We start from the raw sequence: 27,011 nt of genomic DNA on the forward strand, positions 1-27,011 counted from the left end.
GAAGAAAGAATTGGGATTCTGCTTCCCCTTGAGGGGACTGAGGAGTAGAACTGCAGCTAAATCAATGGACTTTGGGGACTTGTGGGGAAGAGTGGGAAAGCGGCGAGGGATAAAAGACAAGAAATATGGTGCAGTATATACTGCTTGGGTGATGGGTGCACCAGGATCTCACAAATCACCACTAAAGAATGTCTCATGTAACCAGATACCACGTGTACTCCAATAACTTATGAGAAAAAAAAAACCCTTAGCCACTCTGGAAGGACTGCAGTTAAATTACGAAGAGAAGCAGTACATCCACTGTCAGTACATCTACTCGGATGCTTTTGTCTTTTCTGGTTGCAGCTTGGTTTCGTCTTCTTTCTTAGAAAATGTTCCTTTACTTGTGAAAAGTGCTATCCTTGTTTCTACCGAACACAAAGAACAAGGAGGTTTGTCTACACCCATGTTGGCTCCAAGAGAGGATCAAAGTGTCTTTTGGGTTAGATGTGGAGACAGCAGCTGGAGAACTAGGGGAACGTGGAGGAACTGGGCAGACGGAGAGGGGATAAGATGGGAGGCAATTCGAAAGCCAGGATAACTCATCTCTTACTGCAGGGGATTATACTACCAGCTCTTCCCAGCAGGCTTTTTCACTCCCCTGCAAATGCAGACAGTGCCCCAGGAGGTCAGAGATGGGGCTATCCTAATGCCTTGATAGGAGGAAAAGACTGGATGGAGGCAGTGGAGTATAAAAAGAAAGACCTGGCCGGGTGCGGTGGCTCACGCCTGTAATCCCAGCACTTTGGGAGGCCGAGGCGGGCGGATCACAAGGTCAGGAGTTCAAGACCAGCCTGACAAATATGGTGAAACCCCGTCTCTACTAAAAAAATACAAAAATTAGCTGGGCATGGTGGCACATGCCTGTAGTCCCAGCTACTTGGGAGGCTGAGACAGGAGAATCACTTGAACCTGGGAGGCAGAGGTTGCAGTGAGCTGAGATTTCACCACTGCACTCCAGCCTGGGCAACAGAATGAGACTCTGTCTCAAAAAAAAAAAAAAAAAAAAAAAAAAAAGAAGACCTTATCAAGCTTCAGGGCCAAGGATACCAGCTGTGAGAGTTGAACAAGTTACTCAACCTCGCTGAGTGTCCTGGTGTATAATGACAATGAGACACACCTCACAGGGAAGCTGTGACAAGCTAATGAAGTCGTGTTTATAAGGGACCTGGCAAAGTAGGTGACAGTCGATCACCTGGCGAAGGATGTGACACTCAGGCTGCAGCCACAATACATGGGAGAATTTGGCTTTTGCTATATCTTACCCAAAACTTGGCTGGGCTGTTCTTATCCTCCCAAGAAAATGTATGATGACAGTAACTCTAATAGCCACTAAAGTTAGTCAATTTTGGGAAAAGAAAAAGGAGAAAAAGGAGCTGCAAAACAATTCCACTATCAGAGAGGGCAAAAATGGAAAGGAAAATTTTAGAAGAAAAGTAATACATAGTAAATCTAGAAAATAATCTAGAGTACCTCACTAGGAGGTCTAAATTTAATCTTAAAAAAGAAATCTTGGTGCCTGGGGTGGAAAAAACAAATTATCTTTTTTGCTGACTGTACAAGTAAGACGATTAAAGTAGCAATAGAAAAGAGCTTTAAAAAAAGATAGTAAAAGGTAAAAAAGGAAATCCCACACATGACTCCTAATTTTAAAACAATTATAGTAAAATATTCATCACATAAGTTTACTGTCTTAACCACTTTTATGTGTAGCGTTCAGTGGCATTAAGTACATTCACACTGCTGTGCAACCATCACCACCATCCATCTCCAGAACGCCTTTCATCTTGCAAAACTGAACCTCTGTATCCATTAAACACTAACTCCCCATTCCTACCTTCACCTACTCCCTGGCAACCACCATTCTACTTTCTGTCTCTATGAATTTGACTACCCTATGTATCTCATATAAGTGGAATCACACAGTATTTGTCTTTTTGTGATTGACTTATTTCACTTAGCATAATGGACTCCCAGCTTGTTAACCAGATATATTCCAAAGTTATTTACAATATGATGTATGGATATAAGTCACAGTAAATTTTTTTTCTTTTTTTCTTTTTTTGTGATGGAGTCTCGCTCTGTTGCCTGGGCTGGAGTGCAGTGGCGCCATCTTGGCTCATTGCAATTTCCACTTCCTGGGTTCAAGCAATGCTCCTGCTTCAGCCTCCCGAGTAGCTGGGACTACAGGCATGCACCACCACGTCCGGCTAAATTTTTGCATTTTTAGTAGAGGCGGGGTTTCACCGTGTTGCCCAGGTTGGTCTTAAACTCCTGACCTCAGGCGAATGTTTTAAGTAAAGAGAAAATTCAGATCCTACCAGGCTGGCTTGACCCAATGCCAATTTCCATAATGAAAATGGCTCTCCCCATATGTGGAAGAGGAAGTGCATACAGATGCAATGTGATCCCAGTGAAACCCCAAATGCAGCTTCTGGGGCCACAAACTTCTGCCCCTCTCTTGAATTTCTTTGTGTTGCCACAACATAAGAGTTCAGAGAGGTGTTGACAGCATTTCCCTTTATGCTTTCCATAGGGTCCATATCATTATTACCCCTTCCCTGGACATTCACAATAACTCCTAATATGCAGGCAGGATATAAGTTAGATTACTTATATTTACTGAGAACTTACCATGCACCAGACACAGTCAACTTTTTAAAGTGGACAATTTTAAAGACAAAACTTTAATGGGCAACATAATCATCTCCTACCATCTCTGTTCCTTTCTTTCTCAGATTATGAAGTAGCTATGGAATTTGAATGGGTTCATTCTTCAGCTCCCAGAAAAAAACTTTGATTGGTTTAACTGGCCACAGTAATTGATGTGGGAATGAGGCCATGACATAATTTCAACTTAGAAGACATGTTCACTGGAGGTGAACTAGGAAGCACAAAGAAAGAATAAGCAGTCTTAGGATGAAGGCAGTGCTATGGACACCAGAATTCCATGGTTCAGGCTGTTCAGCATCAACTGTTCCTGACAGCCACCCTAACGTGCCTCCAGTTTCCTGGGCCAACAGCTGCCTGTCATTGTTGAAGTTTCTTTGAGTTGGGTCTTCTGTTACTTACAACTTAAATCACCCTCACTGATTGCTATGTACTTCATTGTTCTCCTCCACTCTCCACCAATCCATATGCTGAAGCCTAACCCCCAACGTGATGGTATTTGGAGACTGGGACTTTGGGAGATAATTAGATTTAGATTCAGTCATGAGGATGGGACCTTCAAGATGGGAATAGTATCCTTATAAAAAGTGGTACTAGAAAGCCTCTTTTTCTCTCTCTCTGACACATAAGAACACAGCAAGAAGGCAGCCATCTGCAAGCCAGGAAGAGAGCCCTCACCAGAACTTGACCATGCTGACACCCTGATCTCAGATGTCCAGCCTCCAGAACTGCAAAAAAGACACATTTTCGTTGTTTAAGCTACCTAGTTTATGGTATTTTGTTACAGCAGCCCAATCTGACTAATACACTGAAACAGGCATATTAGGGTACATGCCACCAGCAGAGTGGTTCAACTGCAGGTCCACACTTACCCAGTGAAGGTGACAGCCTAGAGTGTGACTCAGTCTCTTCCCAACCCTGTCTGCATCACCCCTGGGAGAGTCAGCTCCTCCCACAACTGCAGTCCTGACAGCAGCATCATGCCTCTGAAATGATCTTGCAAACAAGCTGTCATTGGAGTGCTGAGAGAGTGGCAATATCAACTAAAAAAATGAAGAAGAGCAACAGAGGAGGAAGAGGAGGAGAAGAGGGAAAGAAGCGAGGCGCTGTGGTGAAGAGTAGTACTTCTCATCTCCACCAGAACAGCAGAGAACAATCAAAGCACACCATCAGGACATCTCGGGGTACGGCCAGAAAAGCCATTACCATTCGTGCCAATATCTTTGAAATCTTGTATTTTATCATAAAAAGTTATGCAGTTTCTGTATTCTACTTCATCATGTGCCTTTATATTTTTTATATCAAAATGTCTCCCTAAAAACCTTTGAGAAGGGCCATTTTATCTCAAATCTTTGAAATAATTTCCTAGTCCTACCGTGCTTGCCCAGAGATGTTCACACCCCAATATGAGAAGCACATGTACATCAGAAAGAGGACTGGACGTAGAGTTTTAAATCTAAGTTCTTTTCCAATACCATGCCTTCCTAGTCTTGATCTTGAAATATCACTCATCATCTTTAAGCTTCTCTTTCGCCATGAGTAAAAGAAAGGATGACACCAACACCTTCTCTCCCGTTCTCATAGAAGCATCAAGCTCCAAGTAGTTAATGTGAGAGAAAGGACTTGGGAGAACAGGAAGCCCTGGCCTTTTTGTCATGTAGGGTATTTTCCCAAGAATATTTTGGAAGTTTCCTTTAATTTGTTCTTGGACTAACCTTTCCTATTCACTCTGATACCTTTTTGTTCAACCCTTGTATCTGTGCATGGAAGAGCACAGGAGGCAAAAAAGAATAAGGATTTATAGTCACTTGTCAATAGGGGTGGAAGAGAAGTCAGATTCTTACTTGTTTGAGATAAAGTCTAGCTCTGTTGCCAGGCTGGAGTGCAGTGGTGTGATTTCTGCTCACTGCAACCTCCACCTCCTGGGTTCAAGTGATTCTCCTGCCTCAGCCTCCTGAGTAGCTGAGATCACAGGTGTGTACCACCACCCTCGGCTAATTTTTGTATTTTTAGTAGAGATGGGGTTTCACCATGTTGACCAAGCTGGTCTCGAACTCGTGACCTCAAATGATCCACCTGCCTTGGCCTCCTAAAGTGCTAGGATTACAGGCATGAGCCACTGTGCTCGGCCAGATTCTTATTCTTGAGTGACCTCTACATCCCTTCGTTCCCTTCATGTCTATATCTTCCACCCTTATCATGGCATCTCAAGTTTCCCTACTTAAGAGAATCTGAGTCTGTATCCCTCATACTTACCTTATGAACAAATCACCTGGGATACAGGAAGGCAAGTGACTTCCATCTCCAGTAACAGCTCTGGTTCATTGGTTGCTTAGAACATTACATTGAGAAGAATCACTCAATGGGAAAGAATATAGATGGGTTGGAGATGTCTGCACAGACAGGGAAGTGAGAACAGCCACATTTGTGGCATCACTAGCTGTCCTTGGTTGACAGGCTCAAGATAAGTCAACTCAGAGAAGTGTTGGACGGGCACGGTGGCTCAGGCCTGTAATCCCAGCACTTTGGGAGGCCAACACGAGCAGATCACTTGAGGTCAGGGGTTCGAGACCAGCCTGGCCAACATGGTGAAATCCTATCTCTACTAAAAATACAAAAATTAGCTGCGCGTGATGGCAACCTATAATCCCAGCTACTTGGGAGGCTGAGGCAGGAGAATTGTATGAACCTGGGAGGTGGAGGTCACAGTGAGCCAAGATCGTGCCACTGCAGTATTCCAGCCTGGGGAAGAGAGTGAGACTCCGTCTTAAATTAAAAAAAAAAAAAAAGTCACAATTATTGAAAGCTGGAAGGTTTTCAGAAAAATCTCAAATGTAGGCATTTCCATCCTTGCGGTCTTGACTCGTGAGGCATTTACAAACTCAGTAATAATGACTTATATCTTATTTTTGATAATATGAAGGCCCAGCTCCTTCCCTATGATAGGGTTGTCAAGATTCTTTCCTTTTGAGCAGAATAGTATCTACCCATTCACTAATGGTGTATCACGCTAGTCACTATGATTGACAGTTGTTGAAGTCACAAAAATTTCTGGAATGTTATTGGTCCACCTGACAGTCCAGGATGCCAATTGAACCCATGAGCAATTGTGGACTTGAATACACAGTGATGACCTAAGATAAGTGACTGCTTGCAGAGAACAATGCTAATAAACAAACTCCTGGTGATTAAGAGCCTGGGAATCAATGTTCTAATGAAATATGATATCAATCTTAATGTAACTGCTTCAAATCCTACCCCGTAATTCTGAAATTTTTAGGGGCTTCAGATTTGGATGAACACACCATGAGTTTATTTCAAAATGCCTATTTCTATTTCAGTATGCAATTACTTGAGACTTTTTTGAAAAAAATAACAAATAGCTTCTATTAAATAATTGTCTTTTTGTTGCAGAATTCTAAAGGGTTTATGAACTGTGTACATACACTGCATTTAAGCTTTTCGATTATTTGACTACTTTGGTGTTTTCAGTTTGCCAGAAAGCAGGCCCTCATAGATGAAAGGCCCAGCTGGTGTTCAAAAGCCATCGATTTGCCTTGTCGGCTCTTTAGGCAACCAGGCTTTCTAAGTGGGTAGGCCCTAGGGTGTTTGTTTCATTTTGGTCATGTCCTACTGTGCTTCGACATAAAGCTACACAACAACCATAAAAGACATAATGATTACATACTTTTGGAATTTCTTTCTATTTTTCCAGGGTTTCTTTAGGACCTACCATTTCTTTTTTTTTTTTTTTTAGATGGAATCTCATTCTGTCACCCAGGCTGGAGTGCAGTGGCATGATCTTGGCTCACTGCAACCTCTGCCTCTCGGGTTCAAGCAATTCTCTTGCCTCAGCCTCCTGAGTATCTGGGACTACAGGAGTGACAAACCTCATCCAGCTAATTTTTGTATTTTTAGTAGAGACAGAGATTCACCACGTTGGCCAGGCTGGTCTTGCTCCTGACCTTAGGTGATCCATCCACCTCCGCCTCCCAAAGTGCTGGGAATACAGGCGTGAGCCACCGTGCCCAGCCGGGCCTACCATTTGTTTCTATCTGAGCTTCCCTTGCCAGTGAACTCTTGCATTTTAAGTAATAGCCAATTGAGGAAAAAGCTGTGAAATGAGAACATTTCAGAGAAAATCACCTTGAAGAGTGACAGGCTGAGGTTTGGGGTGGCCTGTAGGAGCCCTGTGCCTGGAAGAGATGACAGGCACCTACATCTCTCCTAAAAGCAATGGGGAGGTGGTTAGTAATAAGGGACTTCTCTATTATACTTCTCCTGCTCCCAATTTCTTTTCCTTATTCTCTTAAATTGTTTTCTCCCTCTCTTTTTATCATTTCCTTTGGTTTCTCTCCTGTCCTTTTTTCTAATTTCCCTTTTTATTCTCTTTCTTTTTCTCCTCCCTTTTTTTCTTCTGTCCCTCATCCCTTCACTTCTGTCCTATTTCTCTGCCCTTTCTGTGAAAACCATTTTCCCTTTATGGCGTCAGACTGTTTCCCAAAGTGTGTTCCACCAGGCACTGGATCCACAGTTTGCTTTGTGGAAAATAAAAAAAGATGGGTCCGAAGCAGGCCATCAGTGATTCAATAAGTTCAAGAAACAGTGTCAGCCTCCTGGAGCGTCCACATTCCACAGGTTCTGAGAAATTCTGCTGTGAAGAAACTGTCTAACTTGCCTTATCCCAGAGCACCCTAAACTTCCTGACCTCAGTGTCATTTTCCTTCCAAAGAAATGAATCTCATTGAGAATCTCTGTGGTAGAGCCTCTTGTCTTCCTCACTTTGGGGCTTCTGAGCACTTCTTTCATCCAGCCAAGCCTGATGTCAAGGTGTCTTCTCACGTGCTGAGGGCCACCACAGTCAGGGTCTCCCTTTTGGTCGACCACCTTCACTGTCCACCCTGCAGCCACCTACCACTCAGACTTGCAAAAGTACTGTATTGCTCACCTCATGTGTTAAACATTTAAGTTGGGTTGTTTTGTTGTTGTTGTTGTTGTTTCTAAAAAATTGTCAAAGATTATTTTTGAAGAATACTTGCAGTGTGGCAGAGGTACAAGCAGGGGAATATTTTGGTTCCCTGCTGGTAGTAATGCTCCCATCGTTGCAGAGGGCAATTTGGCAATATGTAGCCACAGCCTTAAAATTCTACTGAGTGGTGGGGCAGGCACAGTGGGTCATGCCTGTAATCCCAGTACTTTGGGGGTCCGAGGCAGGAGGATCTCTTGAGCCCAGGAATTTGAGACAAGACTTTTGCAACAAAGCAAAATCCCATCTCTACAAAAAATAGAAAAATTAGCCAGGTATGGTGGTGCGTGCCTGTAGTCCCAGCTACTTGGGAGGATGAAGTAGGAGAATCACTTGAGCCCAGGAAGTAGAGGTTGCAGTGAGCTGTGATCACACCACTGCACTCTAGCCTGGGCAACAGATTAAGACTCTATATTAGAAAAAAAAAAAAAGCAACACATTCTGTTTGGGGGACTTTCGCCTAAGAAAACAATTAAGAATGGATGCAAAGAGTTAGCTACAAGGATTCTTTACTGGAGTGTTCTCTCTAATAGCAAAAACTTGAGAACTACCTTAATATCCAATGATGGAAGATGGTTTGAGTACACTGTAGCATATTCATATAATAAAGTAGCTCTGAAGAGTGGAGTTTTAGAAGAGTATTTAAAATAGATACCCCAAAATAATTTTCTGTAACAAACATACATATGCCCATTGTGATCCCATTTCTGTCAAATCAACATACACCGAGTGTGACATATGCCTATAAATATTCGAAGCTGGGAAGAGCAGTCACCAAAATTTAGCAGTAATCACCGCTTCCAGGGTAGTTCATTTCAGCTTCCTCTTGTTTGTCTGTGCTTTCTGATTTTTATATAAAAAAGCGTATGTTTTTTGTATATTGAAGGGAAACAATAAATTAGAAAAATTAACAAAAATGGTTGGTGATCCTTTACATGCTTTGTTACCATTTAAAGTCCCAGTTTACTCCAAATAGGGTCCTGTCAACACCAACTGGGACTTTTCTGTCTCTTGGGGGGTAAGCGCTCCATGAGGAAGGTCAAAGAGAATGTCAACCTTCCTTCTGCTATCTGAGGAAATCTGGATACGAGCGCCAACTTCTAGGTTGTGATGCTGCAATTTACTGAGAAAAAAAAAAAGATCAACACACCCCACCATCTATTTATTTAATATTAAAAATAATATTTCACTGAGTTTGGCTGGCGTCAGCCCGAGCAGTTACTCATACAGGAATTCAAACAAAAGCAGCATTGGCTCTGGGCCAGTGGGTTGGTGCTGGGTGGTCCATGTCGGTCCTTAGCTCAGAGCAGTTCCTAAGGCTGCTTTGAGACCTGTTTTTGGTTGGGAAGATGATGTATTCATTTATTTATTAGAAACATTTTAACAGGAAATGCTAATAGTTTGCATTGAGGGAGAACTGCCCTGGAGACAGCTGGAGGAACCCAACAGACATCGCTGGGGGGGAGATTGCTGCTCATGGCCTTGGAATTAAATCAGGGTCTGTTATGAGAGTCTACACTGGTACCCAGCACACTAAACTCGCCCAAAACACCCTGGTTGCTTTGCTTCAGGACAGAGGAGGAAGGAGCAGCTCCACTCTTTCAGCTGCCCTGGCTCTCTTCTCTGTTGCCGTTTGTTTCTCAGAAACCTAACAGTGTATTTTTCATATGACTGTGAACACAGACGCCGGCTCTGCTAGGAGTGAACAGGCCCTATGGACACAAACCTCCAGGTGGGGTTTTGTGAACCAAGGTATAAGCAGCACATGTGTAACTCGAACCCACATTGAGCGTGCCTGTGGGCTGGAGTCATATGCGAGTTCAGGGGTTACACGTGCATATCCTTTATGTGTATGAGGACGAGTGAAAGACCAATGTTTGCAAGGGATTCTAGGCGTGTCCTCAAGCTCCAGAGCGCATTCCATTGTTAGAACACATTCATGGGTATTTTGTGGAACCACAGAGAAAATGAAATATAGAGGAGGGTGTAAATCAAGCACAAATGTCTATGCATGAGAAAAACATGAGCTGGCTTGTATATATTTTTTTAAATCCTCTTCTAGCTCTTTTGAAAGTGTGTGGAACTTTACTCGTGGGGGAAGAGCGTGATTACAGTGCCACAGGGAATGGGGTTGTCTCACTCATTCTGGCACGACAAAAGGGCTGTTCCTGTGTTTCCAGATAACAATGGAGGTGAAGCCTGACCCTGGAAACCAGTCAAGATTCTCAGAGATAAACCCTTGGGCAGCAAGAACACAGTCAATGAAAAGAAACTGACCCTTTGCCTCTTGAGTCACAGAATTCCCACAAATGCTGTGTCCTCGTCAGCTCTGGCAGGACTCACCACCACAGCCCCAGACATCGCCACCACTTTATAAACAGTGTGGAGGGCATGCTGGAGTCTCTGAGGAGGGGGCTGTGCTACAAGTCAGGGCATCTTTACCTCCAGCACCTAAAAATACTGGATGCCTCCCTCCCTCCCATTTTCTTCTAGAGGTAAAACTTTCCTTCCAGGCTCACAAAGTTATGAGAAAGCCCCTTCAACAGTTTTCCTCTGGCAGCATTTCCATGCAGATCACTCCTCTAGGTCTGCCGCTGCTGAAAGTACCTCAAATGAGCCTTTAACCTGACAGATTTTGGTGTTCTAAAACCTGAAGCAAGAGCCTTTGGAAGGACTGCACAGCCTTGGAACTAGGGGCAGGAAGTTTCAGGGCAAGGGTGGTAGAGGACCTGGGCTAGGATGAGGAAGTCTGGAGCGAGAAAAGAGGAGAAAGAGGGGTTTGCATCAGTGGCAATAGAGGTAAGCAGTAGGTTGGAAATTCATTAAGTGTCTTGTTTAAGGTCCAAAATTAATCAGTCCCTTAGAGCCTCAAGTTCCTCAGCAAAATCAGAGTGTTGAAGTTTCTGGATTTTAAATCCAATGAACTAGGACTTCATTCCTTAACCACTGCTTTCCTGTAAAACTCTAAAAACATTCAGCATTGTATAAGCCACTAGAACAATGGTTTTCAACGTTGGCTGCATATGGAATCACTCGGAGAGTTTTAAGCAATGTTAATGCATGAATTCAGCTCCAGAGATTCTGATGGAATTGGTCTGGATGAGGCCTGTACACCAGGATTTCTCTCTCCTTTCATGAGTCCTCTCCCTGAAATGCAGATATTGTCTAAAATTCTGTCTGTAATCCTCATATTTCTATTTTTTTCTCTATTTCTCTTCTCATTCACTCCTACATCATTAACTATCACTTATTTCAGGATGATGCTCAAATCTGTCTAGATCCATGACTTATTTATCCTGCTTTCTTTTGTCCATCTATATCTAAATGATGATGTTCTAGCCTCCAATTCATGTTCATTCCCCAACTCAACATCTTACCCCCAAAGCTCTTTCATTTCTTGATGGTATACCTCCCATTATCTTATCACCAAAGCTCCAAATCTTAGTGTTATCTTTGTATGATGAATTTAAAAATGTATTAATATGAGCATGTCCCCAATCTCTCTACCACCTACTTGTAAGAGAATGTTGTCTTTGATAGCTTGGCTAAGCCTGCCCTCTTAGGAGAGTTCTGCCTTTTTCAGGCTGGTCCCTTAAGTTTCATGATTCAAAACCAAGAGAATGGAAAAACAAAGATAAGACTGAAGAGGCAGAAGGAAGGAAAGAAAAAACAAAAGACAAGGGCTTCATGGGCTGAGGCTTTTGAGAGAGTTTCCAGGAAAAAGAGATGGAAAGTAGGAGGTTAGAAGAGTGAGAAACTCCAGAACTGATGAGTTCTAAGTACTAAAGACAGAAAAGAGAAGTTTAAAAATTGTTCCTAAACTATGAAGTGTATGCTTTTTAAAGTTCTTAGAGAATGGCAAGTAAAATTTTGAATTAGTTTTAAAATACTTTTGATTATTAGACTTTTTTTTAGTTCAGTGTTGCTTTGAGACTGAGTTATGTGGATGTACAGCTTATATTTGGATTATATACAACACCTCCTTCTTCAGTTATCATATCAAAATGTTGCCAAACCCTATAATTTTTCCCCTTTCAGCTTTATCACTCTGTACTTCCCAACAACATCATAAACTTCAGCTAGACTGCCTACTTTTTCTCTAAGCATATCTCAAACATTTTTCCTTTGGACTTTGGCTTATTCTGTTCCCTACACCCAGAATCACTGTCCATTTCCATCACTTGAAAATTTCTATACATCAAAGCACAGCTTAGAGTCCACTTTGTTGAGGCCTTCCCTGCTGATGCTCCATGCATTCTACATCCCTTCCTGCCTTTGCAATTGTCCATAACAACAATAACGATGATGATAATACCAATAGCTCACATTTATATGGAGTGCACTATGTCCAGGCACTGTTTTAAGTGCTTTGCACACATTATTTTATTTAATTCTTGCAATAACCCTGGGAAGTTGTACTGTGGGAACTAAGACAGGAAGGTTAAGTGACTTCCCCATGGTTACACAGCTATAATTGTCACAGACAGGATTTGCATCCAGGTTGCAGAGTCCTCATCCTTTCTGTAGTACACTTATACTTTAATACCTCAGTACATGCCTGAAATATCCTTGTCATTCCTCTAGGTCTGCAGGAAGTTTCCATTTATTACTGCTTCACATTTTGCAGCTCCGCCCATTCAACACCAACAAATAAATGGTTGTGTTTCACTATCGTCAGATTTACATCGTCGCTTAAGGGTTTGCACTGGCATCCAAATAGAAGACATCAGTGTGTGCATGATCAGGATTTTGACTTAGAGAGATCCACTTTAGGCTGAAGTCTTCAGGGACGCTTAATCTAAGAGCAGGGAGCGTATGTTTATAAATCTTACCTTTGAGTTTCATCTTCTTCCTCATAATGTCTTTGACATGTCAACTGTAAAGCAAACCATAGAATGGCCATACTTGAGTGAGGCAAAGATTTAACGCTGCTGCTCTCGGTCAAGTGGCTATACCTAGAACTACAGTTGTGTTTTACCAGTCATCGTGAAGTACACACACAGTGATTTAATGCAGCTTGGTTTATGTTCAGATGCAGCTCTGTTCTAACTTCTTGGAGAGAGCAGTGGGGTTCCTGTTAAAGGGCAATCCACTTGGTCAGGAATTGTTTTCAGGTGAACAAAACTATGGTTTGATTTGAGAACTACATAAATCAATTAGTTTTAATTCTGCAAAATACATAAGTAACTTTTAGGATAAAAGCATGCTGTAAAGTTTAAATGTAGACTTCCACTTCCGGCCAACATTGAATAACAAGGATTGGCTTACTCTCCTAGCTGAAACAACCAAATAAATTGACAAAATATGTGAAACAACAGTTTGAAAGACACTGGATATCAGGCAAAAAAGGACAGTGGTCTCGAGAGATGTAATGAAGTAAGTGCTACAATTGCCATGGTTTACTGCCTTGAGAGAGTTTGCAAGCCACACCACAAAGAAAGGGGAACCTGGGTAGAACCAGGCAAACTCCATGAGTTGAGAATACAGAACAGAGAATCTGGGGAGACCAAGGCTGCTAGGATGTTCCCGAGGCTTGCAGAGGGTTCTCACTCAAGTATTCAGCTAAGGACTGATCAGCACATGCACATGAGGAAACTATCGGAGGCCAGAAAAAAAAACACCCAAAAAACTAGAGGTACTGGCTGGGCACAATAGCTCACACCTATAATCCCATGTCTTTGAGAGGCCAAGGCAGGAGGATTGTTTGGGGGCAGGAGTTTGAGACCAGCCTGGGCAACATAGCAAGACCCTGTCTCTACTAAAAATTTAAAAGTTGGCCAGGTGTGGTGGATGCACCTGTAGTACCAGCTACTCAGAAGGCTGAGGTGGGGGAATGGCGTGAGCCCAGGAGATTAAAGCTGCAGTGAGCTATGATTACACCACTGCACTCCAGCCTGGGTGACAGTGTGAACCTGTCAAAAGAGAAAGAGAGAAAGAAGGAAGGAAGGAAGAAGGAAGGAAGGAAGGAAGGAAAGGAAGGAGCCAGGCACAGTGGCTCACGCCTGTAATCCAAACACTTTGGGAGGCCGAGGCGGGCAGATCACCTGAGGTCAAGATTTCGAGACAAGCCTGGCCAACATCGTGAAACCCCATCTCTACTGAACATACAAAAATTAGTTGGGCATGGTGGTGCAAGCCTGTAATACCAGCTACTGGGAGGCTGAGGCAGGAGAATCACTGGAACCCAGGAGGTGGAGGTTGCAGTGAGCCAAGATCGTGCCACTGCATCCCAGCCTGGGCGACAGAGTGAGACTTGGTCTCAAAAAGAAAAAAGAAAGAAGGAAGGAAAGAAAGAAAAAGAAAGAAAGAGAGAGAGAGAGAAAAAGGAAGGAAAGAAAGAAAGAGAGAGAGGAAGGAAGGAAGGAAGGAAGAAAGAAAGAAAGAAGGAAAGAAAGGAAAGAAAGAAAGAAAGAAAGAAAGAAAGAAAGAAAGAAAGAAAGAAAAAAGAAAAGAGATAACACTGGCAGTCACTCCCATAAGGCTGGGAATAGCATCTGTTCTCACCAGCCAGACTTGAAAACCTCAAGGTTCATGGTGGGGTATGTGAGAGTGTACATAAGGGCACTGCATCAGTGGTAAGACCTAGTTAATTCTAGACCAAACACCGCTCCAGTCCTATCTAAGAAACCTTAAAAACAAGAGCCAAAAGGATCAAACTGTTTCCAAGTGATTTATCCAAATTCTAGAACAAAGCTCCACAGTATTATTGGAATACAGAAATAACCAGCACCAAACAAAAAATTTAAATGCCTGGAATCCAATAAAAATTTGCCAGACATCAAAATAGCAAGAAAGTATAATCTATAGCAAGGAGATTAACAACTGAAACAGAAACAGAACAGATACAGATTTAGATTTAGCAGAGAAGGACATTAAAAATAGTTATAACTATTACATATGCTCCAAAAGTTAAGTAGAGACATGGAAGATAACTATTATATATGTTCCAAAAGTTAAGTAGAGACATGGAAGATATGTTTTCTTAAAAACAAATACCATTTATTTATAATTATGTGGTTAGGAAGGACATGTTTTAAAAATGGACTTTACTGAGAGACAACCAATATGTTACTTTTCCCAAAAATATTTTGGCATAATGTTAATAGACTTCTTGTTTATTGTAATATTTTGGTATTATGTTAATTGACTTCTTATTATCTTGTTTATAATTTGTTATGGATTTTTTATTGTGGTAAAAAATGCATAAAATGTACCACTTTAATCATTTCTAAGTATACAATTCAGTAGTGTTAAATATATTCACATGGTTGTACAACCCATCTCCGAATCTTTTTCTTCTTGCAAAACTGAAACTACTCATTAAATAACAACTCTCCATTTCCCCCTACCCCTGGTCCCTGGAAACCACCATTCTACTTTGTTGTTCTAAATGTGTTTTGTTTTTTGTTTTTTGGGTTTTTTTTCTTTTGAGATAGTTTTGCTCATGTTGCCCAGGCTGAAATGAAATGGCGTGTTCTTGGCTCACTGCAACCTCCACCTCCCAGGTTCAAGTGATTCTCCTGCCTCAGCCTCCCCAGTAGGTGGGATTACAGAAGCATGCCACCACTCCCAGCTAATTTTTGTATTTTTAGTAGAGACGGGATTTCACCATGTTGGCCAGGCTGGTCTCGAACTCCTGACCTTAGGTGATCCGCCTGCCTCCACCTCCCAAAGTGCTGGGATTACAGGCATGAGCCACCATGCCTGGCCTGTTTTTATGAATTTGACTACACTATACACCTTATATAAGTAGACTCACATGGAATTTGTCTTTTTGTGACTGGCTTATTTCACTTAGCATAATGTCCTCAAGGTTCATCCATGTTGTAGCATGTGTCAGAATTTCTTTCCTTTTTAAGGCTGAAAAATTTTCCATTGTGTGCATACACCACATTTTACCTCTCCAGCAATGGACACTTGGGCTGCTTCTACCTCTTGACTATTGTGAATAGTGCTGCTATTAACTGGGGAGTGTAAATATCTCTTTTTGATATTGCTTGGCCTAGATTCTTTTGGATATATGTCCAGAGGAGGAATTACTATCATATGGTAATTCTATTTTTAATTTCTAAGAAACGACCCTACTGTTTTTTATAGTGGCAACACCATTTTACATTCTCATCAATAGTAAACAAGCATTTCAATTTCTCCCATCCTTATCAGTACTTTTTTTTCTGTTTATTTAGTTCTTTTTTTTAAATTTACTTTTATTTTGATTCAGGGTACATGTGCAGTTTTGTACCCATTCTCATGAATATAAGGTAATATCTCACTATGTTTTTTGTTTTGTTTGTTTTTGAGACGGACTTCCGCTCTAGTTGCCCGGGAGGTGGCTCCTGGGTTCAAGCGATTCTCCTGCCTCAGCCTCCCAAGTAGCTGGAATTACAGACATGCACCAACACGCCTGGCTAATTTTGTATTTTTTTTTTAGTAGAGACAGGGTTTCTCCATGTTGGTCAGGCTGGTCTCGAACTCCCAACGTCAGGCAATTCACCCACCTCAGCCTCCCAAAGTGCTGGGATTACAGGTGTGAGCCACCATGCTGGGCCTCACCGTATTTTTCATTTGCATCTCCCTAATGATTAGTGATGTTTAGTATCTTTTCATACGCTAATTGGCCATTTCTATATCATCTTTGGAGAAATGTCTATTCAACTTTTTGCCCATTTTTAAATTTTTTTTTGTTCAGCTGTAGCAAGAATATATATTTTTTAAAAATCTAAATCACATTTGTAGACATGAAAACAATATGTGAGGTAAAAAATACGCTGGATGATATTAGTGGCAAATTAAACACAGCAAGCAAAGATTAGTGACATTGAAGATACAGCAATAGGACTATCCAAAATGGAACAAAGAAAATATAGTATTTTAAAAACATCCCACCATTAGATCTGACAAAATTAAATAAATAAATAAAAATAAAAACAGAGAATCAGTAATTTCTTTCTTTCCTTCTCTTTTAAAGACAGGGTCTTGCCCTGTCATCCAGGCAGGAGTGCTGTGGCATGATGATCTTGGCTTACTGCAGCCTCAGTCTCCTGGGCTCAAGTGATCCACCCAACTCAGCCCCCCAAGTAGCTGAGACAACAGGTACATGACACCACATTTGGCTAATTTTCACACTTTTTGTAGAGATAGGGTTTTGCCATGTTGCCCAGGCTGGTCTTGAACTCCTAGGCTTAAGTGATCCACCTGCTTCACTCAGCCTCCCAAAATGCTGGGATTATAGGCATGAGCCACTTTACCTCGCTAGTAATTTCTTTAAGAAGCCTAATATACACATAATTGGAGTCCTCCAAGAAAAGGAGAGGGAAGAGGGCCAAAAATATATTTTTCCAAACATTATGAAAATCCATAGATCCAAGAAGCTCAGTGAACCTCCAGTATAAGGCAAATGAAAAATAGCACCAAGGCACATCATAAACAAATTAGTCAAAATCAGTGATAAAGAGAAAATATTACAAGTAGCCAGAAAAAAGACAGAAAGACACACTGCTTACAGAGGAACAAAGATAGGTTGACAGATTTGGTTTTGGAAACAATGCAAATGCTTCCTTGTGAGGAAGCAACATCATTAAAATATTGAAAGGACAAAAAAGTATCAGGCAAGAATTCTATACCCTGTGAAAATATCTTTCTAAAGCGAAAGCTGAAAGAATTCATCACCAGCAGGCTCATACTAAGAGAACTATTAAAATAAATCCTTCCAACAGAGAGACGATTATAACAAATGGAAACATGGATCTACACAAAGAAATAAGAAAGCTGGAAACACGTAAATATATGTCTTATTATACTTCTTTAAGTCTCTTTGAAAGCCCATTTATTGTCTAAACAAAATAACAATGTAGCATGGAGTTTATAACGTATGTAAAAGTAAAATGTATGACACCAATTGCACAAAGGTAAGGAGGGGAGAAAGGAAAGTATACTATTGTAAGGTTGTTATACTAAATATAAAGTGGAATAATATCATTTGAAAGTAAACTGTGATATATTAGACATGTATCTATAAACCCTAAAGCAACCACTAAAATAAAACTGTTATAGATAATAAGGCAACAAAGGAGATAAAATGGAATTGTAAAAAAATTAACCCAAAAGAAGGCAGAAAAGGATGGAAGGGGTAGAAGAACAAATGGAATAAATAGCAAGATAATAGATTTATTGGTTCCCTCTCCCCATTTTCCCCACCAGTCAAGTCCTCAGAGCAAAGGATGATAGATTTAAACCTAGCCATATAATAACAACATTAAATGTAAATGGTCTACTACAATTCAAAATCGGAGATAGATTGGATTTTTTTTAAAGCAAGAAGCAACTGTATGCTATCTATAAGAAATGTACTTCAAATCTAAAGACACATAGGGGTTAAAAGTAAAGGGACAGGAAAAGATATTCCATGCCGACACTTAGCAAAAGAAACCTGGAGTTGCTATGTTAAGGCAGTATAGATTTCAGAGCAGAGTATTATCAGGGGTAAAGATGTCAAGCCATTTCATCAAAAGAACATAACACTTAGGTGTGGTGGTTCATGCCTATAATCCCAGTTTTTTGGGAGGCCAGGACGGAAGGATCACTAGAGCCTAAAAGTTTGAGACTAGATGAGATCTCAAAGCGAGATCCCATCTCTACAGAAAAAAAAAAAAAAAATTAAAAATCAGCCGGATGTGGTGTTATGTGCCTGTAGTCCCAGCTACTTGGGAGGCTGAGGCAGGAAGAGTCCCTGAGCCTGGGAGGTGGAGTGTGCAGTGAGCCATGCTTGTGACACTGCAGTCCAGCCTGGGCAACAGATTAAGACGCTGTCTCAAAAAAAGAAAAGAAAAAGAAACAACATAACAATCTAGCACATTTACGTGCCTAAGAACAGAACTTCAAAATATAGGAAGCAAAAACTGGTAGAACTGTAAAAAGAAATGGACAAATCCAGTTATAATTTGTCATTTAAATACCCTTCTCTCAACAATTCATAAAACAAGTAGAAAGAAAATTAGGGTAGAGAAAAGTTAAACAACACAATCAACCAAGTTGACCTAATTGACATTTATAGAACATGTTATGCAACATAAGCAGAGCCCACATTCTTGTTATGTGCACATGGAACGAACTTTCACCAACATATAAGTAAGATACTTGGCCACAAACTAGTCAAATACATTTAAAAGAATTCAAGACATAAAAGGTGTGTTCTCTAACCACAATGGAATTAAAGTAGACACAGAAAACAAAGGTCTCTGGAAAATCCTCAAGTATTTGGAAATCAAATGACAACTTCTAACGTACTCATGAATCAAATAAGAAATCAAAAGGGGGATTAGAAAATATTAATCCCCCTTTTAAGGGGGCTGGGCGAGGTGGCTCAAGCCTGTAATCCCAGCACTGTGGGAGGCCAAGGCAGGTGGATCACCTGAGGTCAGGAGTTCGAGACCAGCCTGGGCAACATGGTGAAACCCTGCCTCTACTAAAAATACAAAAACTAGCTGAGTGTGGTGGTGCATGCCTGTAATTCCAGCTACTCAGGAGCCTGAGGCAGGAGAATTGCTTGAACCCCAGAGGTAGAGGTTGCAGTGAGCCAAGATCGCACCATTGCATTCCAGCCTAGGCAACAGGGTGAGACTCTGGAAGAAGAAGGAGGAGGAGGAGGAGGAGGAGGAGAGGGAGAGGGATGGGGAGGGGGAGGAGGAGGAGGAGAAGAAGAAAATATTAACTGAAAGAAAATGAAAATACAACATATCAAAATTTGTGGGATACTACTTGGGAGAATCTAATAGCATTAAGTGTCTATATTAGAAAAGAAGGATCTCACGTCAATGAACTGAATCATTGGTGGATCTCAGCTTCCACCTCAAGAAACCAGAAAAAACAGAACTAATTAAATCTAAAGTAGAAAGAGATGAAGTAGAAAAGAGAAAAATAGAAAAAAAATCAATGAAACCAAAAGTTGATTCTTTGAAAATATCAATAAAATTGATAAAACTCTAACCAGACTGATCAGGAAAAAAAAATAAAAATTATTAATATAAGAAATGAGACAGGGACCACACAGATGCTAAACATATTAAAAAATAATGAAGGAATATTATGAAAAATCAACGCCAACAAATTTAGCAAATTACATGAAATTGACAAATTCTTTGAAGAACACAAACTACCAAAGCTCATTCAAAAGGATATTGATGACTTGAATAGCCCTTTATCTACTAAAGAAATTGAATTTGTAATTAAAAACTTCTCCACAAAGAAAACTTCAGGCCCAGATGACCTCATTAGTGAATTCTACCAAACATTTGAGGAAGAAATAATACCAAATCTATATTAATTCTTCTAGAAAATTGAAAAAGTAGGAATACTCCTCAACTCACTGGATGAGGCCAGCATTACCCTGATACTAAAACCAGATAAAGGCATTACAAGGAAACTACAGACCAATATCCCTTATGAACATAGGTACAAAAATGCTAAACAAAATTTGTCAAAATGAATCCAGCTATATATAAAAAGGATAACACTTCATGACCAAGTGGGGTTTATCCCAGGAATATAAGGCTGGTTTAACATTTGAAAAATCAGTGTAATTCACCATATTAATTAAATTAAAAAGAAAAACCATATAGTCATCTCAACAAATGCAGAGAAATTATTAACAAAACCCAACATCCACTTCTGATTTTTTTTTAATGGACAAACTAGGAATAGTTCGGAGCATCCTCAATCTGATTTTTTTTTTAATCTCTAAAAAATCTACAGCTAACATACTTAACGATGAAAGACTGAATCCTTTCTCTCTGTGAGCAGGAACATGATAGTAATATTTACCCTTAATACCCCTATTCAACACTGTACTGAGAACGTAGACAATGAAATAATAAAGAAAAGAAAATGAAAGCATCCAGTGGGGAAGAAACAAGTAAAACGCTCTCTATTCACAGATGACATGATCATCTATGCAGAAAGTCTTACAGAATTTACAAAAAACTCCTAGAGTGAGTTCAGCAAGGTTGCATGATACAAGATCAATATGCAAAAAATAATGATATTTCTATACACCGGCAATGAACAATTGGAAACTGAAATTTTAAAATACTATTTACAAGAGCATTGAAAGATGTAAATGCTTATGTATAAAACTGATGAAAGATATAAATGCTTATGTATAAATCTGACAAAAGATGTGGAAGAATTGTACATAGAAAACTTCAAAGCAACATTGAGAGAAATTAAAAACCTAAATAGAGAGATACACCATATTCATGACTCTGAAAGCACAATTTTTTAAGATTTTGATTCTCCCCAAAATGATCTGTAGATTCAATGCAGTTTCAATAAAAATCCCAGCAAACTTTTAGTAGAATTTGAAAAATTATCTCTAAAATTTATATGGAAATGCAAAGTCCGAAGAACTTTGAAAAGAAGCATTGTCCAAACAACTTTGAAAAAGGAAAAGTAGAAGGACTAACACTATTATAAAGCCACAGTAATCAAGATAATGTATCACTAAATCAATGTATGACAATCAGTAGCATTTCTTTTTTTTTTTTTTTTTTTTTTTTTTTGAGATGGAGTCTCGCTCTTGTTGCCCAGGCTGGAGTGCAATGGCGCAATCTCAGCTCACTGCAACCTCTGCCTCCTGGGTTCAAGCGACCCTCCTGTCTCAGCCTTCTGAGTAGCTGGGATTATAGGCATCTGCCACCATGCCCAGCTAATTTTTTGTACTTTTAGTAGAGATGGGGTTTCACTATGTTGGCCAGGCTGGTCTCAAACTCCTGACCTTGTGATTCACCCGCCTCGGCCTCCCAAAGTGCTGGGATTACAGGTGGGAGCCACCATGCCCGGCCCAGTAGCATTACTATACACCAATAACGTGCAGGGTGAGAGTCAAATCAAGAACACAATCCTATTTATAACAGGAATAAAGAAAATGAAATACCTAGGAATACAGCTAATCAGGGAGGTGAAATATTACTACAATGAGAATTACAAAACACTGCTCAAAAAAATCAGATGATGCAAATGAATGGGAAAACATTCCATCCTCATGCAAACGAAGAATCAATATCATTAAAATGGCCATACTGCCCAAAGCAACTTACAAATTCAATGCTATTCCTAACAAACTACTAATGCCATTCTTCACAGAATTAGAAAAACCATTCTAAAATTCATATGGAACCAAAACAGAACTGAATATCTAAAGCAATCCTAAGCAAAAAGAACAAAACCAGAGGCATCACACTACCCAACTTCAAAATATTCTATATAAGCCTACAGTAACCAAAACAGCATGGTACTGATACAAAAACAGACACATCGACCAATGGAACAGAAGAGAAAACTCAGAAATAAAGCTGCACATCTCCAACCACCTGATCTTCAACAAGGCCAACATAAACAATGGGCAAAGGACCCCCTGTTCAATAGATGCTGCTGAGATAACTGGCTAGGCATATACAGAAGAATGAAACTGGACCCTTACCTTTTACCATATGTAAAAATTAACTCAAGATGGATTAAGATTTAAATGTAAGACCTCAAACTATAAAAATCCCAGAAGAAAACCTAGGAAATACCTGTCTGGACATCAACCTTGGCAAAGAATTTTTGGCTAAGTCCCCAAAAGCAATTGCAACAAAAATGAAAATTGACAGGTGGGAATCAATTAAACTAAAGAGGTTCTGCACAGCAAAAGAAATTATCAACAGAGTAAACAGACAACCTACAGAATGGGAGAAAATATTAGCAAACTACACATCCAACAAAGGTCTAATATCCAGAATTTAAAAGGAACTTAAATCAACAAGCAAGAAACAACCCCCCTTAAAAAATAGGCAAATGACATGAACAGACTCTCCTCAAAAGAAGACATACAAGTAGCCAACAAACAAATGAAAAAATGCTCTTCATCACTCATCATCAGAGAAATGCAAATCAAAACCACAATGAGATACCACCTCACACCAGTGAGAAAGGCTATTATTAAAAAGTCAAAAAACAATAGATATTGATGAGGCTTCAGAGAAAACAGAATGCTTATACAGTGTTGGTGGGAATGTAAATTAGTTCAGCCACTGTGGAAGGCAACTTGGAGATTTCTCAAAGAACTTAAGACAGAGCTATCGTTTGATCCAGCAATCCCATCTCTGGATACATACCCAAAGGAAAATGGATCATTTTACCAAAAACACATATGCATGTGTATGTTTATTGCCATGCTATTCACAAGAGCAAAGACATGGAATCAACCTAGATGCCAATCAATGGTGGATTGGATAAAGAAAATGTAATACGTACATACCATGGAATACTATGCAGCCACAAAAAAAGAATGAAATCTTTTCCTTTGCAGCAATGTGTATGGAGCTGGAGGCCATAATCCTAAATGAATTAACACAGGAACAGAAAACTAAATACTGCATGTTCTCACTTATAAGTGGAAGCTAAACATTGAGCACACATGAACATAAACATGGGAAAAATAGACACTGTGGACTACTAGAGAGGGGAGGGGGGAGGGAAAAGGGACGGGGAGTGTGGGCTGAAAAACTACCTATTGGGTGCTACGCTCACTACCTGGGTGCAATATACCCATGTAACAAATCTGCACATAAAAGTTGTATCTAAAATAACAGTTAAAATTGTTAAAAAAGAAACTAATTTTTTTTTTTTTGAGACGCAGTCTGTCTCTGTCACCAGGCTAGAGTGCAGAGGCTCAATCTCAGCTCACTGCAACCTCCGCCTCCCGGGTTCCCTCAGTCTCCTTAGTAGCTGGGACTACAGGTGTGTGCCACCACGCCCAGCTAATTTTTGTATTTTTAGTAGAGACGAGGTTTCACCATGTTGGCCAGGATGGTCTCGATCTCTTGACCTCGTGATCCGCCCGCCTCGGCTTCCCAAAGTGCTAGGATTACAGGCATGAACCATCGTGCTCGGCCAGAAACTAATAATTTTTTAAAGGACAATGTATCAGATTAAAGACAGACAATGAGATCAACAGAAATAGATGCACACATATATGAAAAACTGATTTTCAACAAAGGTAGAAAGCAATTTAGTAGATTGTCTTTTCAACAAATGATGCTGAAAAAATTAGATATCCATATATAAGACCTATAATGATATGTAAGACCTAAAATGATAACATTTCTAGAAGTAAACAAAGGAGACAATTTTTATGACCCTGGGTTAGGTAAAAATTTCTTAGACCCAGCCCAGCTTGGTGGCTCATGTCTGTAATCCTAGCAGTTTGCAAGGCTGAGGCGGGTGGATTGTTTGAGCTCAGGAGTTCAAGACCAGCCTGGGCAATATGGCAAAACCTCATATCTACCAAAAAAAAAAAAAAATTAGCCAGGCATAGCCGGGTGCAGTGGCTCATGCCTGTAATCCCTGCACTTTGGGAGGCCGAGGCAGGTGGATCATTTGAGGTCAGGAGTTTGAGACCAGCCTGGCCAACATGGTTAAACCCCATCTCTACGAAAAATACAAAAAATTAGCCAGGCTTGGTGGTGGGCACCTGTAATCCTAGCTACTCGGGAGGCTGAGGCAGGAGAATAGCTTGAACCCAGGAGGCAGAGGTTGCAGTAAGCCGAGATCGAGCCACTGTACTCCAGCCTGGGTGACAGAGTAAGACCCTATCTCAAAAAAAAAAAAAAAAAAAAAAAAAAAATTAGCCAGGCATGGTGGTGAGCACCTGCAGTAACAGCTACTTGGGGGGCGCTGAGGTGGGAGGATCAGTTGAGCCCGGTAGGCAAAGTTGCAGTAAGCCATGATCATGCCACTGCACTGTAGCCTGGGTGACAAAGCAAGACCCTGTCTCAAAAAAAAAAAAAAAAAAAAAAAAAAAGACACAAATGAAGCACATTTAATAAAAAAGAAATTGATAAACTGGATTTCATCAAAATTGAAAACTTCTGCTCTTTGAAAGACACTGCTAAGAGAATAAAGACAAGCCACAAGTTGGAAGAAAATATTTGCAAATCATATATACGATAAAAGATGTAGCTAGAATATATAAAGAACTATCAAAACCTAATTAGAAAAAAATTCAATAATAAACAATTAACCCACCCAATAAGAAAATGGCAAATGACTTGAACAGACACTTCACCAAAGAGGACATATAGATGGCAAAAAAGCACATGAAAAGATAACTTCATTAGTCATCATGGAAATGCAAATTAAAAGCACACACATACCTATTATAATGGGTTACATTAAAGTAGACCATTCAAAGAGTTGAAGATTTGAAGGAACTAGAACTCTCATACATTGTTGGTGGGAGGATAAAATGGTCCAACTACTTTGAAAAATAGTTTGGGAGTTTCTTTAAAAATTAAATACAATTCTTCTATGATCCAGCAACATCACTCCTAGGTATTTACCCAAAAGACATGAAAGCATGTCGTTGTACAAAGAATTATACACGAATGGTCATAACACTCTGATGTGTAATAGCCCAAAAGCATGATCCAGAATCAGCAGGATCAATAGCACCTGAGAAGTTGTTAGAAATGCAAATTTTTATGCCTCACCCCAGACTTACTGAATGAGATGGTTTATGAGTTAATCAATTTCCCTTTGGACTGGGAATTGTCCCAGTAATCAGTGATTAATAAACCCTTCAGATAGTTCTGAAACTGGCTAGAATGTGAGAACCACAGCCCACCTTTCACCCTCACCCGTACCCCGACAATTCCCCAATCACACTTTGAGAACAACTACCTCAATCAATGCTTCTCCAACTTCTAAGTGCACAGAAATGACCTGGGGATCTTGTGTAAATGGATTCTGATTCAGTAGGTTTGGGAGGGACTACAGCTACTGCTTTTTGCTTTTTTTTTTTTTTTTTTTTGAGCCAGGTTCTCCCTCTGTCACTCAGGCTGGAGTGCAGTGGCACCATCACGGATGGATCACTGCTACCTCCAGCTCCTGGGCTCAAGTGATCAGCCTCACCTCCCAAGTAGGTGGGACTACAGACATACAACACCACGCCTGGCTAATTTTTTTCTATTTTGTTTTTGGTGGTGTTGAGATGGGTTTCAGTTTTGTTGCCCAGACTGATCTCAAACTCCTGGGCTCAATCGATCCTCCCACTTCCGCCTCCCAAAGTGCTGAAATTATAGGTGTGAGCCATCGAGCCCAGCCAAGAGATTCTGCATTTCTAAAAAGCTCCCAGGTAATGCTGATTCTGTTGGTTCTGGGAATGATGGCAAAGACTGCTGTTCTTGGAAATGCCCTAATTTCTCAAAAACAGAGCACGTTTGACTACCTCAGTTCTTCTCCCAGAGAAAATCCATTGAGTATTAGGATGGAATGTAGCCTTTCTTACTCTCTTCTGCTCTGGTACCTACGCAGTTTGGGAAAAGAACCAAAGCCCTCCCCTCTCCAGCAGACAGGGACTCTGTTCTGGAATGTTCTTTTGACAGCTCTAAAATTCTGACATTTCTTTGGAGCCTAGCCCCAGCGATTCACAACATTAAAATTACCCATGGAGCTTTTAAAAATACAGATGCCTGGGCCCCACCCCAGAGACTGTTTTTATTTGTCTGGTGTGAAGCCTACGCATCAGTTTTGTTTTTAGAGACAGGATCTTGCTCTGTTGCTCAGGCTGGAGGGCAGTGGTGCAATTATAGCTTGCTGCAGCCTTGAATTCCTGGTCTTAAACGATTCTCCTGCCACAGCCTCCCAAGCATCTAGGACAACAGGTGCACACCACCATGCCTGGCTAATTGTTTTTTTTTTTTTTTTTTTTTTTGTAAAGATGGGTCTCACTATGTTGCCCAAGGTGGTCTGAAACTCTGGCCTCAAGCAATCCTCCCATCTTGGCCTCCCAAACTGCTGGGATTAAGGGCATGAGCCACCAGGCCTAACCTAGGCATCAGTATTTTTAAAGCTCTCCTGGTGATCCTACTGTGAGCCAGAGCTTATAATCACTAACCGTCCCTGTGCCCCCAGACTACCCTCTTCCTTTTTAACATTCATTTAACAAATATTGCTAAGCCACTATTTCCCAGACTCTGAGCTAATGTGCCGGGTATACTGAGATGGATAAGCCATGGTCCCTGCCCTCAGGAAGGTCATAGTCCAATGGGAAAGACAGACAAGTCCACTCACAACTGTAATACCTACGATAACGGATACTGGCAGAGATACAACAGTGATATTTCATTCAGTAAATTCGCATTTATTGAGAATTTACAAGCTACAGGCACTAGGAACGTTACAGGGAGCATGACAGATACAATCCTGGCTTTCATGGAGCTCATGTCCGATAGGATCC

At 40.6% G+C, this 27,011-nt stretch overlaps 1 long non-coding RNA gene across 2 annotated transcripts in view; it reads right to left on the minus strand.

The window, feature by feature from the left end:
• LOC129048337 (uncharacterized) overlaps window positions 1-27,011 on the minus strand; it is a 68,736-nt gene that overhangs the window by 11,346 nt on the left and 30,379 nt on the right. For both annotated transcript variants that reach the window (XR_010141605.1, XR_010141604.1), the window contains exon 2: window positions 12,568-12,611. This is a non-coding gene — a long non-coding RNA (uncharacterized LOC129048337). The remainder of the gene's footprint in view (window positions 1-12,567; window positions 12,612-27,011) is intronic.

Source organism: Pongo abelii, chromosome 8 (assembly GCF_028885655.2).
Source record: "Pongo abelii isolate AG06213 chromosome 8, NHGRI_mPonAbe1-v2.0_pri, whole genome shotgun sequence".
In the NCBI taxonomy this organism is placed as follows: Eukaryota; Metazoa; Chordata; class Mammalia; order Primates; family Hominidae; genus Pongo; species Pongo abelii.